The 17,420-nt window shown below is 44.1% G+C and overlaps 1 long non-coding RNA gene across 1 annotated transcript; it reads right to left on the bottom strand.

Annotated features, from left to right (window-relative positions):
- Positions 1-2,025: 2,025 nt before the first annotated feature.
- On the bottom strand, positions 2,026-4,878 carry LOC114811120. The gene is made up of 2 exons (XR_003758823.2): positions 4,774-4,878; positions 2,026-2,309 (listed from the first exon to the last, which is right to left on the bottom strand). It is a non-coding gene; the product is annotated as an uncharacterized LOC114811120 (long non-coding RNA).
- Between the last annotated feature and the right edge of the window lie 12,542 nt (positions 4,879-17,420).

Here is a 17,420-nt window from a genome sequence, read left to right as displayed (position 1 = left end):
AATCCTCAGTCTGTCATGTGTCTGCTGTGCGGCTTTGGGCAAGTCAATCCTCTTTCAGTAGGATCTAGAAAGGAGCAGGATTTAATCCCCACGTTTGTAAAAATGGGGATTAAATCCTGCTCCTTTCTAGATCCTACTCCTTCTTAGAAGGAAGCAGAATGGCTTAGCGGAAAGAGGCTGGGATTGGGAGTCAGAGGATGTGGGTCCTAATCCCGGCTCCACCACTTGTCTGCTGTGTGACCTTGGGCAAGTCACTTCACTTCTCTGCAGCTCAGTTACCTCATCTGTAAAATGGGGATTAAGTCTGTGAGCCCCACATGGGACAACCTGATTACTCTGTATCCACCCCAGCGCTTAGAACAGTGCTCGGCAAATACCATCATCATCATCATCATCCTAGTTAGACTGTGAGCCCCATGAAGTGCCCAGACTCTGGCCAATTTATTTAATTTATCTACCCCAGTACTTAGTACAGTGCTTAGCACATAGTAAGTGATTAACAAGTACCATGATTACTATTCTTATTCATTATTATTATGAGCCACAGAACTTGACAGCAGAAGAGAGAACCAAAGGGGAGGGAGGCTAGATGTTGAAAATAAAAATATCACACCTAAGGACAGTAGATGCTACATCAGAATCAGGAAAGGGGGTAGACCAGTGGAAATCTTAAATAAAACTGATCTTAACTATTCTTCTGGTGCCCCTCTCTCTTTTCCACTGAGCAGATGCTACCTGTCATCTGTGATAAGTTATGCTTCTCTCCAGGAGACAGCACACACAGATTTTTTTTTTAGCATTTTTTCCATCTCATCCACCTGCTTCCTTTTAATTCAGTGGGAGCAACGGAGTGCAAGCAGAACACATGATCTTTTGGTGGTTGCTATTTCCTAAGTCTTCAGTCAGTCGGCAATCGTATTGATTGAGCGCTTCTGCTGATGCGAGAGATCAGCTATAATAATAATAATGTTATTTGTTAAGTGCTTAACAAATACCTTGATTATTATTATTATTCTCTGTGCCTCAGTTCCTTCATCTTTAAAAAATGAGATTAAGACAGTGAGCCCATTGTGGGATAGGGACTGTGTCCAACTTGTTTACCTTGTCCCAAGCCTTAGTACAGTGTTTGGCACCTAGTAAATGCTTAACAAACACCACAATTATTATTTTTTTTTTTGGAGGGGCAAAAATGAGGCAAAGTGAGAGGGCGAGCTGGAGAGGAACAAGGCATGCGAGATGGGGTGTGTGGGAGAAGAGAGAGGCTAAGAAATGGGGAGGACACTTACCCAGTGTTGGACTGTCAGATAGTCATTCAATCAAATGAATGAATTAATTAATGAGCTAATTAGAATGAGTGAACAAATTATAGAAGCAGCGTGGCTTAGTGGGCTCTTTTCCGGGTTTGGGAGTCAGAGGTCATGGGTTCTAATCCCACCTCCACCACTTATCAGCTGTGTGACTTTGGGCAAGTCACTTAACTTCTCGGTGCCTCAATTGCCTCATCTATTAAAAGGGGATTAAAACTGTGAGCCCCATGTGGGACAACCTGATTAACGTTTGTCTACCCCAGGACTTAGAACAGTTCTTGGCATATAGTAAGCACTTAAATACCACAAAAGATCATATTTATTGAGAGCTTACTTTGTGCAAAGCACTGTACTAAGCACTCGAGAGAGTACAATATAACAACACACAGACACATTGTTGCAGACGACGAGACCCAATCTAGAGCTCTGAAAGCAGGAGAGAGTTTCAAGACAGAGGAAGGATGTGGGCAAGGGTTTGTTGGCAAGAAAGATGAGGAGGAGGTTCAATGAGTAGATTGGCATTAGGTGAGCCAAGGTTGCGGCCTGGTGTGTAGTAGGAAATCAGTGAAGTAGGGGTGAAGGGGAGGGCTGATTAAGTGTCTTAAAGCCTACGGCAAAGCCCTTCACTGTGAATTCCACGAGGAACTGCTACTGTGTCTGAACTGAGCATAGAGTATCTGCCGCAGGTCTTAGAACAGTGTTTGGCTAACAATAAATGTTTCGCGAAGAACACAATTATTATTAAAAACTCTTGGTTTGTTACAGTTCTAAATCTCAGCTCCTGTTCAGCCCTCCAGAAATTGGACACCTCGGAGAATATGTTTCCTTATTTTCCAAGGAGTTTCTCTGTTGAGTGATGTAGTTAGTATGAGCAGAGGTGGACCTTACTCCAACTGCTCGCATTGTCCCTATTGAACTATCTCCACGGAAATCCTGATGTATGAACCTTATTGGGCTGCAAATTCAATTTGTCAGTGAAAACAGCTCCTCCGTTCCATTGTTCTGAAAAAAGAAACGATCGGTGTGAAACTAAGGTAATGTTCACTGAATGCTAATAAATCACAAAGTGATTTCTTCTCAGTAGGGAAAACAGTAGCTCCAGAAAAACAAACACTCCTCTAAGGAATGATCCTTATGATAAATTAAAATAATGTAGCATAACAGACTTTCCCTTAAATCCAGACGTAATTTGCTACTATTTATTTCAAGGGCCTGCTTTCAAATGGAAGCTGCTCTTCTCAGAGGTTTAACATCCCGTTTTCTTTAAAAAAACATTTTTTAAATGGCCACAGACGCATACCCATGGTTTATCAGAATTAATTCATTTAATGAGCAAAGATATGCAACTAAGAGTCCTGATGCTCAACTCCGATCCCCAGGGCCTTTCAATGAAAATGATTTTTTTAATGATGTCAGGAGGAAGATAAAAGTCCTTTCTTTTTCCCCCATTTTTTGAAAAACTGTTCTCCTGTTTGTTCACATTATCCTGTTTTATTTCTCTTGGATTTCTTCAAGCTGCTCGTTTTCCCACTGATAGTCTAAGCTGTTTTCAGGGAGCTTACTTAGGATATTAAAACTTTCAACTTCAGAGCAAGCTTAGAATCTTGGCTCAAGTGACTGCATTGCAAGCTTGAGTGTCTGTTGATAGGACTAGCTAATAGACACATGGTGAATGCTTCGTAAATAATTTACTTTTATATCTCTGACTGAAGAACCTACCCACCCTCAGCCAGAGAATTCCACCCTCGTAGCTCTATGAGATGGTGATTAAAATTTGAATGTCCGTCTTCCCTATTTCATCCTTCCCACTACCTTTTCCAAAAGTGAGTTTTAACCCACAAACTGGCATAGCTGGCATTATATAATGTATGGCTGCAGCAAATAGATAGCTGTTATTGTCCAACACAGTATGGTATTTCCAATTATCAGAGGCAATACCCTTGGAAGGTAGACATGTTTGAATATTTTAATTTATTCAATATTTGTCTGGGTTCACCAAAAACTTTGATTATGACACTCATCCCATCTTTGAGAAATGAATTATTTCTATATGCATTATTTGAAAATTAAAATGAAGAGTACTATATCATACTCTCCACTGGCCAATTTCTTCAGTAAATTCTTTCCTAAGGTGAATTATAAAACTTTATTACTTCATTCCTCTCCTCCCCTGCCAAGGGCCAGAACCGAGCCATGCCTTCGTTCTATGTCAGAGCAGACATAGAAAATTAGAAGAGATGTCCCATTTGCTACCAGAGCCTCTAGATAGTAATAATGATAACAATAACATTTTTTTTTAGTGTTTACTCTGTCCCAAGCACTGTACTAAGCACTAGTGCAAATACAAGAAAATGAGGTCCCACATCAGTTATTGAGAGCTTATTGTGTGCAGAGCCCTGCATTAATTGCTTGGGAGAATACAACATACCAGAGTTGGTAGACATGTTTCCTGCCTCCATGGGGCTCAGTCTAAAAAGAAGGGAGAATACATATTGAATCCCCATTTGCAGATAAGGGAAGTGAGACCCCGAGAAGGTAAGTGATTTGCCCAAGATCACATAGCACATAAGTGGCAGAGTCAGGATGAGAACCTAGGTCCCCTGACTCCCAGGCCCATGCTCTTTCCACCGAGACATGTTGCTTCTCAAATGATCATTTGTACTTCCAGGACTTCTTGCTATATTCTGCAGAGCCATGATAATTGCAGTTAAGAAGCAAAGTGGCTTAGTGGATAGAACATGGGCCTTCTAATCTGGTTCTGCCACTTGCCTTACCTTGCCACTTGCCTTACTTGATTTACCTTGGGCAAATCACTTTACTTCCCTATGCCTCAGTTTCCTCATCTGTAAAATGGAGATTTACAGCATAAGCTCTACATGGAATATGGATGGTGCCCAGACTATCTTGGATCTACTCCAGTGCTGAATACAAGCCTGGCACATATTCATTCATTCACTCAATAGTATTTATTGAGTGTTTACTATGTGCAGAGGACTATATTAAATGCTTGGAAAGCACAATTCAGCAATAAAAAGAAACAATCCCTGCCCACACCGGGTTTACAGACTAGAAGGAGGGAGGCGAACATCAAACAGGCATCGATATAAATAGAATTATAGATATATACCTAAGTGTTATGTGGGGGCGGGGGAGAGCAAAGGGAGCGTGTTGAGGTGACATAGAAGGGAGGGGAGCTGAGGAAAAAGGTTACTTAGTCTGGGAAGGCCTGTTGGACAACCTTCATTAGAGCTTTGAAGGGGGAAAGAATGATTGTTTGGCAGATTTGAGGAGGAAGGGTGTTTCAGGCAAGAGGGAGGATGTGGACCAGGTATCGACAACGGGACAAGTGAGAATGAGGCACAGTGTTCTCACCAGAGGAGTAGAATGTGTGAGCTAGGATATAGTCAAGTGTAGTCATCACTATCACAGTACTATTTTAAAAAAAACAACAAATTTGACTTCTTACCTGCTGCTCCACTTATGATTGCTCTCCCCAGAGTCCTCTTCTAACCTAAAAGTTCACCAAGGAGGTCAGCAAGAAGCTGCTGAGACGTGGCGTTAGTTACTGCTTGCTCCCGCTGCTGGATGATAACATAGTCCTAACACACCTTCAAACACCCTTAAATGGTACCTACAGTCCTAGTTGCAAACACCTGACTCTAATTACTCCATCATCACTAATTACTCCATCATCCCTACAAGAAAGGTCTGGCATTACCCCCACACTTCGCTCATCTACTGCCTGTTTACTACTCACTGTTCTCCCATCTCATCTATTTCATTGCTGACCCATTTCCCAAGTCTTAGTTTGGGACTCCTCCCATCTCCATATATGTCGGAACCCCACTCCCCACCTTTAAAGCATTCGATCTCTTACCTTTGGGCATGTTCGTCTCTCCCTCAACACCACACAGCATTTATTTACATATATTTAAATGGGACATTATAAATCATTTATTTTTATTGTCTGTCTCCCCCTCTAGACTGTAAGCTCAATGGGGGGGAACGTGTCTGCCAACTCTGTTGTATTGTACTCTCCCAAGAGTTTAGTACAGTGCTCTGTTAATGCTCAATCAATATCGCTGATGATAATAATAATAATAATAATAATGGTATTTGTTAAGTGTTTACTATGTGGCAGGCACTGTACTAAGCACTGGGGTGGATACAAGCAAATCAGGTTAGACACGGTCCCTGTCCCATAGAGGGCTCACAGTCTTAATCCCCATTTTACAGGTGAGGTAACTGAGGCATGGAGAAGTGAAGTGACTTGCTCAAGGCCTCACCTCAGGCAAGGGCCAGAGCTGCTTAGTACAGTGCTCTGCACACAGTAAGCGCTCAATAAGTATGACTGAACAAATGAACCCATGACCTTCTGACTCCCAAGCCCGTGCCCTATGCACTATGCCGTGATGATGATTACCTGAACCACTTCCAAAACCTTATTGATAACTCCCACTTCAAAATCCTATTGAAGGGACATCACCTCCAAGAAGCCTTCCCTGACTAAGCCCTCCTCTCCTCTTCTTCCACTCCCTTTGTCCCATTCTTACTTGCTCCTTCATTCAGCCTCCCTCCTATCCCCATGCAACATATGTATATGTCTGTATATAGCTATAATTCATTTATTTATTTATCTATTTATTCATTTACATTAATGTCTTTCTCCCCCTCTAGACTGTGATCTTGTTGTGGGCAGGAATGTCTGTTTGTTGTTATATTGTACTCTCCCGATCCCTTAGTACAGTCCTTTGCACACAGTAAGGACTCAATAAATACAAATGAATAAATGCATGAATGACTCACAGATATCTGGACAAGAATTGTTCACTGACCATATTGAAAATCAAAATGCAGTTATCAACAAAATTCTGGGGAAATCAGACTGGAGCTCGGGTTGAGGTTAGGAATACAGTCAGAGTTAGTATTAGAGCAGCACTTTTTGGCTCGACCATTGGTTTTGTCAAGACAGAATGTCAAATATGAAAGACTGATGACCGGATAGATGCTTAAGCAATTAGAGGCATTTCTACATGGTTTCTAGAAATTAAGATCAATGCCCTTTGACTCCATAGATCTGGCTTTGAACCAAAGATAATAATGTTGATATTTGTTTAGTGCTTACTATGTGCAGAGCACTGTTCTAAGCACTGGGGTAGATACAGGATAATCAGGTTGTCCCACGTGAGGCTCACAGTCTTAATCCCCATTTTCCAGATGAGGGAACTGAGGCACAGAGAAGTTAAGTGACTTGCTCACAGTCACACAGCTGACAAGTGGCAGAGCCGGCATTCGAACCCATGACCTCTGACTCCCAAGCCCAGGCTCTTTCCACTGAGCCACGCTGCTTCTAATGTGAATTCCATCAGTAACTTTCCCTCTTCTTCTACTTCTTGAAGAGCCTGATGCCGAAGGTTTATCACATCTTAATGACAAAAGAGTGACTTCTTAATTTACCTTTCTACTTACTTTTCTACCATGACAATATTGGACACTAGGCTTACAGGGTCTCTTCTAAAACAAACAGCCAGGTCCCTGACTGGGTCTTCTTGCCGGGTTGCATAGAAAAGATGAACAGGATACGACCCGAATAGCAGCTTGGACTAGTGGATAGAGCACGAGCCTGGGAGTCAGAAGGTTCTAATCCTGGCTCATACAGGCCCACATGTCTGCAGTGTGACCTGAGAGAAGTCACATAACTTTTCTGTGCCTCAGTTCCCTCATCTGTAAAATGGGGATTAAGAGTGTGAGCCCCAAGTGAGACAGGGACTATGACCTGATCAATTTGTATCTACCCCAGAGTTTAGAAGGGTGCTTGGCACATAGCTTGGCGGGGCTTAGTAAGAAGCAGTGTGGCTCGGTGGGAAGAGCACGGGCTTCGGAGTCAGAGGACATGGGTTCTAATCCCGGCTCTGCCATTTGTCTACTGTGTGACTTTGAGCAAGTCACTTAACTTCTCTGTGCCTCAGTTACCTCATCTGTAAAATGGGAATTCTGAGCCCTATATGAATCAACCTGATTACCTTGTATCTACCCCAGTGCTTAGAACAGTGCTTGGCATATAGTAAGGGCTTAACAAATACCATAATTATTATTATTACAGTAAGTGCTGAACAAGCATCATAGTTATTTAAGGATTCTCCTGCCAAGAATGATGGATGAGTTTTGTTCATGAGATATTAGGGACAAAAACCTGCTTGAAGGAAATGTCACCCATACATTCTCATCGCTTCCAGTAATTTCTCACAATGAGTGAAGAAGAGGTTGGGTGTTCTCACGTGCAGGATGTATTTGCAGCCCAAGTGACCCGGGCAAAGGGCCAATGTTATGATCTGGCAATATAACTCAGCAGGCAGGTGTTTTTGTAGCTGCTGTGGTCTTATTGTTATTTTCTTATGCTGTAGAGTTGTGTCCTACCCATAGCGACGCCATGGACACATCTCTCCCACAACACCCCACCTCCATCTGCAATTGTTCTGGTAGTGAATCCAGAGAGTTTTCTTGGTAAAAATATGGAAGCGGTTTATCATCACCTCCTGCTATGCAGTAAACCTGAGTCTCCCCACTCGACTCTCTCCCCTGCAGCTGCTGCCCAGCACGGATGAGCTTTGACCTTTAGTAGATTGTTTTCCACTCACTAGCCACTGGCCAAGCTAGGAATGGAATGGGTAGGCCTCTGTTTCTCTCTCTCTCTCCAGTACCAGTACTGGTAGAGTACTGGAAACTCTCCAGGTGAGACCCTGAGAGGACTGTGGTCTTACTCACCCATAATGTCCGTCTCCCCCTCTGGACCGTAAGCTTTTTATGGGCAGGGGATGTCTCTGCTAATTCTGTTGCATTGCTCTCTGTTGTATTGTACATAATAGGCCTCTGAGCTGCTTTTGACACTGTTGACCACCCCCTTCTCCTCCACACCTTATCTCACCTTGGCTTCAAGGACTCCATCCTCTCCTGGTTCTCCTCTTATTCATTCATTCATTCATTCATTCATTCGTATTTATTGAGTGCTTTCTATGTGCAGAGCACTGTTCTAAGTGCTTTCTGGCCATTCATTCTCAGTCTCCTTCGCAGGCTCCTCCTCCCCCTCCCATCCTCTAACTGTTGGGGTTCCTCAAGGGTCAGTTCTTGGCCCTCTTCTGTTCTCCATCTACACTCACTCCCTCGGTGAACTCATTTGCTCTCACGGCTTCGACTATCATCTCTATGCAGATGAAACACAAATCTACATCTCTGCCCTGTCCTCTCCCCCTCACTTCAGGCTCATATCTCCTCCTGCCTCCGAGACATCTCTACCTGGATGTCTGCCCGCCACCTAAAACTCAACATGCCCAAAACTGAGCTCCTTACCTTCCCTCCCAAGCCCTGTCCTCTCTCTGACTTCCCTATCACCTTGGACTGTACGACCATCTTTCCTGTCCCTAAGGCCCGCAACCTCAGTGTCATCTTCGACTCGGCTCTCTCATTCGCCCTACACATCCAATCCGTCACCGAGAGCTGCCGGTCTCACCTTTATAATATCGCCAAGATCCACCCTCTCCACCCAAACAGCTATTTTACCGGTACAGGCTCTCATAATATCACGGCTGGATTATTGTGTCAGCCTTCTCTCTGATCTCACTTCCTCCTGTCTATCCCCGCTCCAGTCTATTCTTCATTCCTCTGTCCAGCTCATCTTCCCGCAGAAATGCTCTGGGCAGGTCACTCCCTTTCTTAAAAACCTCCAGTGTTTGCCTATCAACCTCCGCACAAAACAAAAACTCCTCACTCTGGGCTTCAAGGCTGTCCATCACCTTGCCCCCTCCTACCTCTCCTACCTTCTCTCTTTGTACTCCCCACCCAGCACGCTCCGCTTCTCTGCCGCCCACCTCCTCACCGTCCCCCCTTCTCGCCTATCCTGCCGTCAACCCCTGGGCCACGTCCTCCCACGGTCCTGGAATGCCCTCCCTCCTCACCTCTGCCAAACTAATTCTCTTCCCGTCTTTAAAGCCCTCCTGAGAGCTCACCTCCTCCAAGAGGCCTTCCCAGATTGAGCTTCCCCTTTTCTCTCTGCTCCCTCTGCTCCCCCTCTAGCCCCCCTTCACCTCCCCTCAGCTAAGCCCTCTTTTCCCCCCTTTCCTTCTGCTCCTCCCCCTCTCCCTTCCCCTCCGCTCAGCACTGTCCTCGTCCGCTCAACTGTATATATTTTTATTACCCTATTTATTTTGTTAATGAGATGTACATCACCTTGATTCGATTTAGTGCTATTGTTTTAATGAGATGTTCATCCCCTTGATTCTATTTATTGCTATTGTTTTTGTCTGTCTCCTCCGATTAGACTGTAAGCCCATAAATGGGCAGGGACTGTCTATCTATTGCCAATTTGTACATTCCAAGTGCTTAGTACAGTGCTCTGCACATAGTAAGCGCTCAATAAATACTATTGAATGAATAAACACTATTGATTCATATTGGTTCCCTACTCTTTCTACCATCGATTGATTGAGTGATATGCTTCTGTTGGCTGACTATAAATCTGTGGGAAGGGAACGTTTCTAACAACTCTGTTATATTGTACTTTCCCAAGTCTTTAGTACAGTGCTCTGCACACAGTAAGCATTCAATAAATACGATTGCCAGATTGATTGGCTGAGCTCTGTTATGGTCATTTTTTTTTTCGAGAACTGTTTGAAACAGCCAAATGGTCCTATTGAAGGTTGTCAAGGGAATTTCAAAGAAGGGAGGGATAAAAAGGATATTTCTCAGGCAACAAAGGGGCTTATGCACAACCTCTGAGCAACACAGTAAGGAGTGGTCTGACCAGAACCAAGGTTCTGAGTTCTCTCTAACAGGGAAGAGAGTTCGACAGCCCATTCGTCCCTTTGCTCACCAGATGCTGCTCAGTGAGGAGTCTTTTCAGAGCTGGTTCCACATGGGTAAACCCCTCTCCTCTAATTAAACTGATGGGAAGGGAAGCCAAGAAATGGGAATTGATATTCTCTTTAGAGATTTTCGGGGATAAGCTTTAGTGTGTGGCTCTAAATCTTTGTTTGAATCCACTGTCTTGCATTATTGGCAATTATATCTTTGACTGAAAGTTTACCTGTGATCATATCTGTGCAATCAGTTTGAGAGTTGTTTAAAGTACTCAAGAAGTTCTCTTTGGGATTCTGGACAGATTCCACCTGTCTTTTATTCCTTTTAAATGCCTGGTCTGGAAAGTCTGCTAGGGCTCCTTGCACCCTATAGTTTAACAAGATAATAATAATGATAATAGTATTTGTTAAGCACATATTATATAGGGAGAATTGTACTAAGCTCTAGGAGCAGCATGGTCTAGTGGATAGAGGATGGAACTGGGAGTCAGAAGAACCTGGGTTCTAATCCTGCCTCCACCACTTGTCTGCACTGTGACCTTGGGCCACTCACTTCAATTCTCTGTGTCTCAATTCTCTCATCTGTAAAATGAGCATTAAAACTTTGAGCCCTTTATGGGTCAGGGACTGTGTCCAACCCAATTAGCTTTTATCTATCCCAGCCCTTGAAACACTCCTGGCACATAACGCTTAATAAATACCGCAATTATGATTTAATTATAGTAGATAATTCTACTATATAAGAATATATATATAATCAAATTATATATATATACACATATATGTGTGTGTGTGTGTATATATACACACACACACACATGTATATACACACACACACATAGGATACATATAGAATTATATATAGAATATACATACCATATAAGAATATGTATATATATGAAATATAAGAAAATGTGCATATGCATATGTATAAATGTATACGTGCATACATATATGTATATATGTATAGCAAATATGGTCAAGACGTTTCCAATTCATAGAGACTTTATGGACATATTTTCTCCAAAATGTCCTATCTTCTGTTATCTAAAGCCATTCTGGTTTCTATATCCATAGAGTTTTCTTGGTAAAAAAAGAAATACGGAAGTGGTTTACCACTACCTTCTTCTATACAGTAAAAACTTAAATCTCTGCCTTTGTCTTTCGTCAACAGTTTGATTACTTGATCATTCGTGAGATGAGGTATCTTCTTCTTCAAATGCTGCCAAATTGTTTCAAATCCACAGCCACTCCATGGACCCATCCTCTCCAGAGCATCCCATCTTCTGCCATAAAGTTATCCTGGGATGTGTATCCATAGAATTTTCTTGGTAAAGATATGGAAGTAGTTCACCATCGCCTTCTTCCACGCAGGAAAAGGTTGCGTCTCTGTCGTCATCTTCGATCAATGTTTTTGATCACTTGATCATCTGCCTTTGACTCTTTTCCCTGCTGCTGCTGCCCAGCACAGGTGAGTCAACTTTGTCGGATGCTTTGGCTTAGACCTTTCCATCATGGGTAACCCAGGAAAGAGAATAACTGTTAATGGCATAGATCTAAACCTCACTGACATATGCAAAATGTCCCACCACGGTAAGGCATTGATTCATAGGGGAGAAGAATATGTATGATATACAATATTCATTCATTCGTTCAATACTATTTATTGAGCGCTTACTATGTGCAGAGCACTGTATTAAGTGCTTGGGATGTACTAATCAGCAACAGATAGAGACAGTCCCTGCCCACTGACAGCCTTACAGTCTAATCGGGGGAGACAGACAAAAACAACAGCAATAAATAGAATCAAGGGGATGTACATGTCATTAACAAAATAAATAGGGTAATAAAAATATATACAAATGAGCAGATGAGCACGGTGCTGAGGGGAGGGGAAGGGAGAGGGGGAGGAGCAGAGGGAAAGTGGGGGAAAAGGGGGCTTAGCTGAGGGGAAGTGAAGAGGGGGGTAGAGGGGCAGCAGAGGGAGCAGAGGGAAAAGGGGAAGGAACTACTATATTATGTAATATGGGACTCGGACTCTAAATGATGGGAAGGACAAGTAGGGAATCTTCAGCTTAAAGTTCGGGTTTCAGAGAAAGGGTAAATGACCTGTCCCAAGTCAAGCAGCAGGCAAGTGGCAGAGCTGGGTTTAGAGTGATTGCAGATAGAGAACGGGGCATTCTGAGAGACAGGTGTCCATGGTGCCGCTATGGGTCGGGAATGACTCGCCGACATAAAACAAGACAAGAAGGGGAAGGAATTGAGTATAAGATATCTGTACATAATAATAATTATGATACTTGTTAAGCGCTTACTATGTTCCAAGCACTAAGTGCTGTGGATTGAGGGTGGAGTAACACGGTCCTTTGGGGGTATGGACTCAGGTGCGTAGGTGATACAACAGGGAGGGATATAGGATGGGGAAATAAATAGTCAGGGAGGGCTTCCAGGAGGAGACGTGATTTAAAGATGGGGTGAGTAGGGTCTGCTAAATGTGAAGGAAGAGGAGTTCCGGGCAGGAGGGAGGATGTGAGCAGAGGGTTGATGGCAGCAGAGATGACAGTGATGTACATTTAGTAAGTAAGGTCAGATCTCCTCCTGAGAGTCCTTCCCCAATTAAGCCCTATTTTCCCTGGCTCGCTCTCCTTTCTGTATTATCCATGCACTTGGATCAGCGACCTTTGGACATTTGATATTTGCCCCACCTTCAACCCCACAGCATTTATGGACAAAACGTAACCCCGGCCCCGCCACTTGTCTGCCGCGTGACCTCGGGCAAGTCACTTAACTTCTCTGTTCATCGGTTACTTCATCTGCAAAATGGGGATTAAGACTGTGTGCCTTATGTGGAACAGGAACTCTGTCCAACCTGATTAACTTGTAACTACTCCCACACTTAATACAGTGCCTGGCCCGTAGTAAGAGCTTGACAAATACCATTTTAAATACCTTTAAATGATATATTATAAATCATTTATATTAATGTCTATCTCCCTCTTTTGAGTGTAAGCTCCTTGTGGACAGGGAAATTGTCTGTCAACATTGTTGTATTGTACTCTCCCAAATGTTTAGTTCAATACTCTGCTCATAGAGCTCAGTAAAAACCACTGAATGATTGACAGGGTATGTTGATATTAGCGGAGTGAAGGGTGTGGACTGGAGTGTAGTGGGAGGGGCGTGAGGATAAATAATAATAACTGTGATATTTGTTAAGCGCTTACTATGTTCTATGCACTGGGGTAGATACAAGAAAATTGGGTTTGGACACAGTCCCTATCCCATAAAGTGCTCACAATCTTAATCCCCATTTTATAGATGAGGGAACTGAGGCACAGAGATGTTAACTGAAAGCTCACCTCCTCCAGGAGGTCTTCCCAGACTGAGCCCTCCCTTTCCCTTTGCCTCCCCTTTCCAACCCTCCCCCACAACCTCTGCTCTTCCCCCTTCCTCTCCCCTCAGCACTGTGTTCATTTGTATATATTATTTATTACCCTATTTATTTTGGTAATGAGATGTACATCACCTTGATTCTGTTTATTGCTATTGTTTTTAATGAGATGTTCATCCCCTTGATTCTATTTATTACTATTGTTTTTGTCTGTCTCCCCCGATTAGACTGTAAGCCCATCAATGGGCAGGGACTGTCTCCATCTGTTGCTGATTTGTACATTCCAAGTGCTTAGTATAGTGCTCTGCACATAGTAAGCGCTCAATAAATACTACTGAATGAATTAATTAATTAATTAATCTTGATGTTGTTGTTTTGTTTTGCTTTGTTTTTCTTTGCTGTCTGTCTCCCCCTTTAGACTGTGAGCCCGTCATTAGGCAGGGATTGTCTCTATCCATTGCCGAATTGTACATTCCAAGTGCTTAGTACAGTGCTCTTCATAGAGTAAGCCCTCAATAAATACTATCGAATGAATGAAGTGACTTGCTCAAGGTCACAAAGCAGAAAAGTGGGAGAGCAGGAATTAAAACCCAGGTTCTTTGGACTTCCAGGCCTATACTTAATCCATTAGGCAATGCTGCTTCTCTAATAGGGGAGAGAGAGAGATGAATGAATAATAATAATAATGTTGGTATTTGTTAAGTACTTTCTATGTGCAGAGCACTGTTCTAAGCGCTGGGGTAGATACAGGGTAATCAGGTTGTCCTACGTGAGGCTCCCAGTTAATCCCCATTTTACAGATGAAGTAACTGTGGCACAGAGAAGTGAAGTGACTTGCCCACAGTCACACAGCTGACAAGTGGCAGAGCCAGGATTCAAACCCATGACCCATTGAATGTCTTAAAGCTAACTTTGAGGAATTACCACTTGATACGTGATGGGTGTCAGTCAATTGTATATATTGAGCGTGTACTGTGTGCAGGACACTGTAACAAGCACTTAAGAGCATACATTATAACAATAAACAGACACATTCACTGCCCATAGACATTGGAGGTTTTTGAGAGCAGAACGATGTATCCAAAAAATGATCCAAGTGGGAAAATGAAGTATGGGCTAGAGAGAGAGTAGCTGGAGATGGGGGCGGGGTCAGTGAATTTGTGATCCCCTGCCTGACTTTATGGCTATAATTGCACCATGCTATCTTTTTGAATTCATTTTTAATGTTCTATCATTGCTGATAACGTTCTCATTTGTCTTTCTCATCTGGCCAGCTAAGCTTTTCATTGAGTGGCCTAGGATGGGTTTGTTTCCTTTCTTACAGGCATTCAGCTTCTCTGAAACTGTTACCTTGAAATCCATTTTCTGTTTTTTGCTATTTCTCCTGCTTGGTTTATGGAGAATTCTGAGGTCTAGCTGTTGAGACCATTTCTTTAAATGGTCTCTTGTTCTTTCTGGGCATATTTTGAAATTAGCATCCTGAGTCAAACATTTTTTTGTTGTTGTTGTTGTTTCACAGTTTTTAGTATGGGGCTCTGAAAAATTAATTCTGTCTCCCAGACAGCCAATGTTATTTCATGCCGCTAATTTCTTTCAATAATTTGAGGAGCTTTAGAACAAATAGTGTGTAGTCAAAATACTAATCCCCTGGGACTAAGGAACGGTGTTTTCAATTATGAGGAGAGCATACAGTGAATTCATCTTCCTGGGATAACTGCCTTGAGAGGCGAGAAACACATTGTGATTTAAAGTGATTTAAAGAATAAATATTTGGAAAAGTAAAGTCAAAGGATTAATGAAAATTGCTAAACAGTCTTTATTTCTGAATAGATTTGTGAATTTATACATAGCTGACTCTCCCCTCTCCTCTCCCCTCCCCCCGACCAAACCTCTCCCCTACTTTTCCATCCTTCCCTGCAGTATCCTCAGAGGAGATCTCCTCCCTCCTCGCAAGTGCCACCCCCTCCACCTGCGCCTCGGACCCCATTCCCTCTCACCTTATTAAAACTATCGCCCCTGCCCTCCTCCCTTCCTTAACTTCTATTTTTAACCACTCAATCACCAAGGGCTCCTTCCCCTCTGCCTTCAAACATGCCCACGTCTCCCCCATCCTAAAAAAACCCGCTCTCGACCCCACTTCCCCCTCCAGTTATCGCCCTATCTCCCTACTACCCTTCCTTTCCAAAATCCTAGAACGAGTCGTCTACAATCGCTGCTTAGAATTCCTTAACTCCCATTCTCTCCTGGACCCCTTCCGATCTGGCTTCCGTCCCCTCCACTCTACCGAGGCTGCTCTCTCTAAGGTCACCCGTGACCTCCTTCTTGCCAAATCCAATGGCTCCTACTCCATTCTGATCCTCCTTGACCTCTCTGCTGCCTTTGACACTGTCGACCATCCCCTCCTCCTCCACACCTTATCTCACCTTGGCTTCACGGACTCCGTCCTCTCCCAGTTCTCCTCTCACCTCTCTGGCCGGTCATTCTCGGTCTCCTTCGCTGGCGCCTCCTCCCCCTCCCATCCTTTAACTGTTGGAGTTCCTCAAGGGTCAGTTCTTGGCCTTCTTCTGTTCTCCATTTACACTCATTCCCTCGGTGAACTCATTCGCTCTCACGGCTTTGACTACCATCTCTACGCAGATGACACGCAGATCTACATCTCCGCCCCTCTCCTCTCCCCCTCCCTTCGGGCTCGCATCTCCTCCCGCCTCCGGGACGTCTCCACCTGGATGTCGGCCCGCCACCTAAAACTCAACGTGAGCGAGACCGAGCTCCTCATCTTCCCTCCCAAACCCGGTCCTCTCCCAGACTTCCCTATCACCGTGGATGGCACGACCGTCCTTCCCGTCTCTCGGGCCCGCGATCTCGGTGTCATCCTTGACTCGTCCCTCTCGTTCACCCCACACATCCTATCCGTTACCGAGACCTGCCGGTTTCACCTTTACGATATCGCCAAGATCCGCCCTTTCCTCTCCACCCAAACGGTTACCTTACCTCTCGTTATTTCCCGGCTAGACTACTGTGTCAGCCTTCTCTCTGACCTCCCTTCCTCCTCTCTCGCCCCGCTCCAGTCTATTCTTCACTCCGTTGCCCGGCTCATCTTCCTGCAGAAACGATCTGGGCGTGTCACTCCCCTTCTTAAACACCTCCAGTGGTTGCCTATCGACCTCTGCTCCAAACAAAAACTCCTCACTCTAGGCTTCAAGGCTCTACGTCACCTTGCCCCTTCCTACCTCTCCTCCCTTCTCTCTTTCCACCGCCCACCCCGCAAGCTCTGCTCCTCAGCCGCCCACCTCCTCACCGCCCCTCGGTCTCGCCTATCCCTCCGTCAACCCCTGGGCCACGTCCTCCCGCGGTCCTGCAACACCCTCCCTCCTCACCTCGGCCAAACTAATTCTCTTCCCCTCTTCAAAACCCTACTTAAAACTCACCTCCTCCGAGAGGCCTTCCCAGACTGAGCTCCCCTTCTCCCTCTACTACCCCCCCCCACCTCTCTGCGGCTTAACCCTCTTTTCCCCCCATTTCCCTCCACTCCTCCCCCTCTCCCTTCCCATCCCCACAACACTGTACTCGTCCGCTCAACTGTATATATTTTCGTTACCCTATTTATTTTGTTAATGAATTTTACATCGCCTCGATTCTATTTAGTTGCCATTGTTTTTACGAGATGTTCTTCCCCTCGACTCTATTTATTGCCATCGTTCTCGTCTGCCCGTCTCCCCCGATTAGACCGTAAGCCCGTCAAACGGCAGGGACTGTCTCTATCTGTAGCCGACTTGTTCATTCCAAGCGCTTAGTACAGTGCTCTGCACATAGTAAGCGCTCAATAAATATTACTGAATTGAAATTGAATTGAAGTTCTGCAGTTCCATATCT

This window comes from Ornithorhynchus anatinus, chromosome 4, assembly GCF_004115215.2.
Source record: "Ornithorhynchus anatinus isolate Pmale09 chromosome 4, mOrnAna1.pri.v4, whole genome shotgun sequence".
In the NCBI taxonomy this organism is placed as follows: Eukaryota; Metazoa; Chordata; class Mammalia; order Monotremata; family Ornithorhynchidae; genus Ornithorhynchus; species Ornithorhynchus anatinus.
This window is presented reverse-complemented; position numbering and strand designations above follow the sequence as displayed.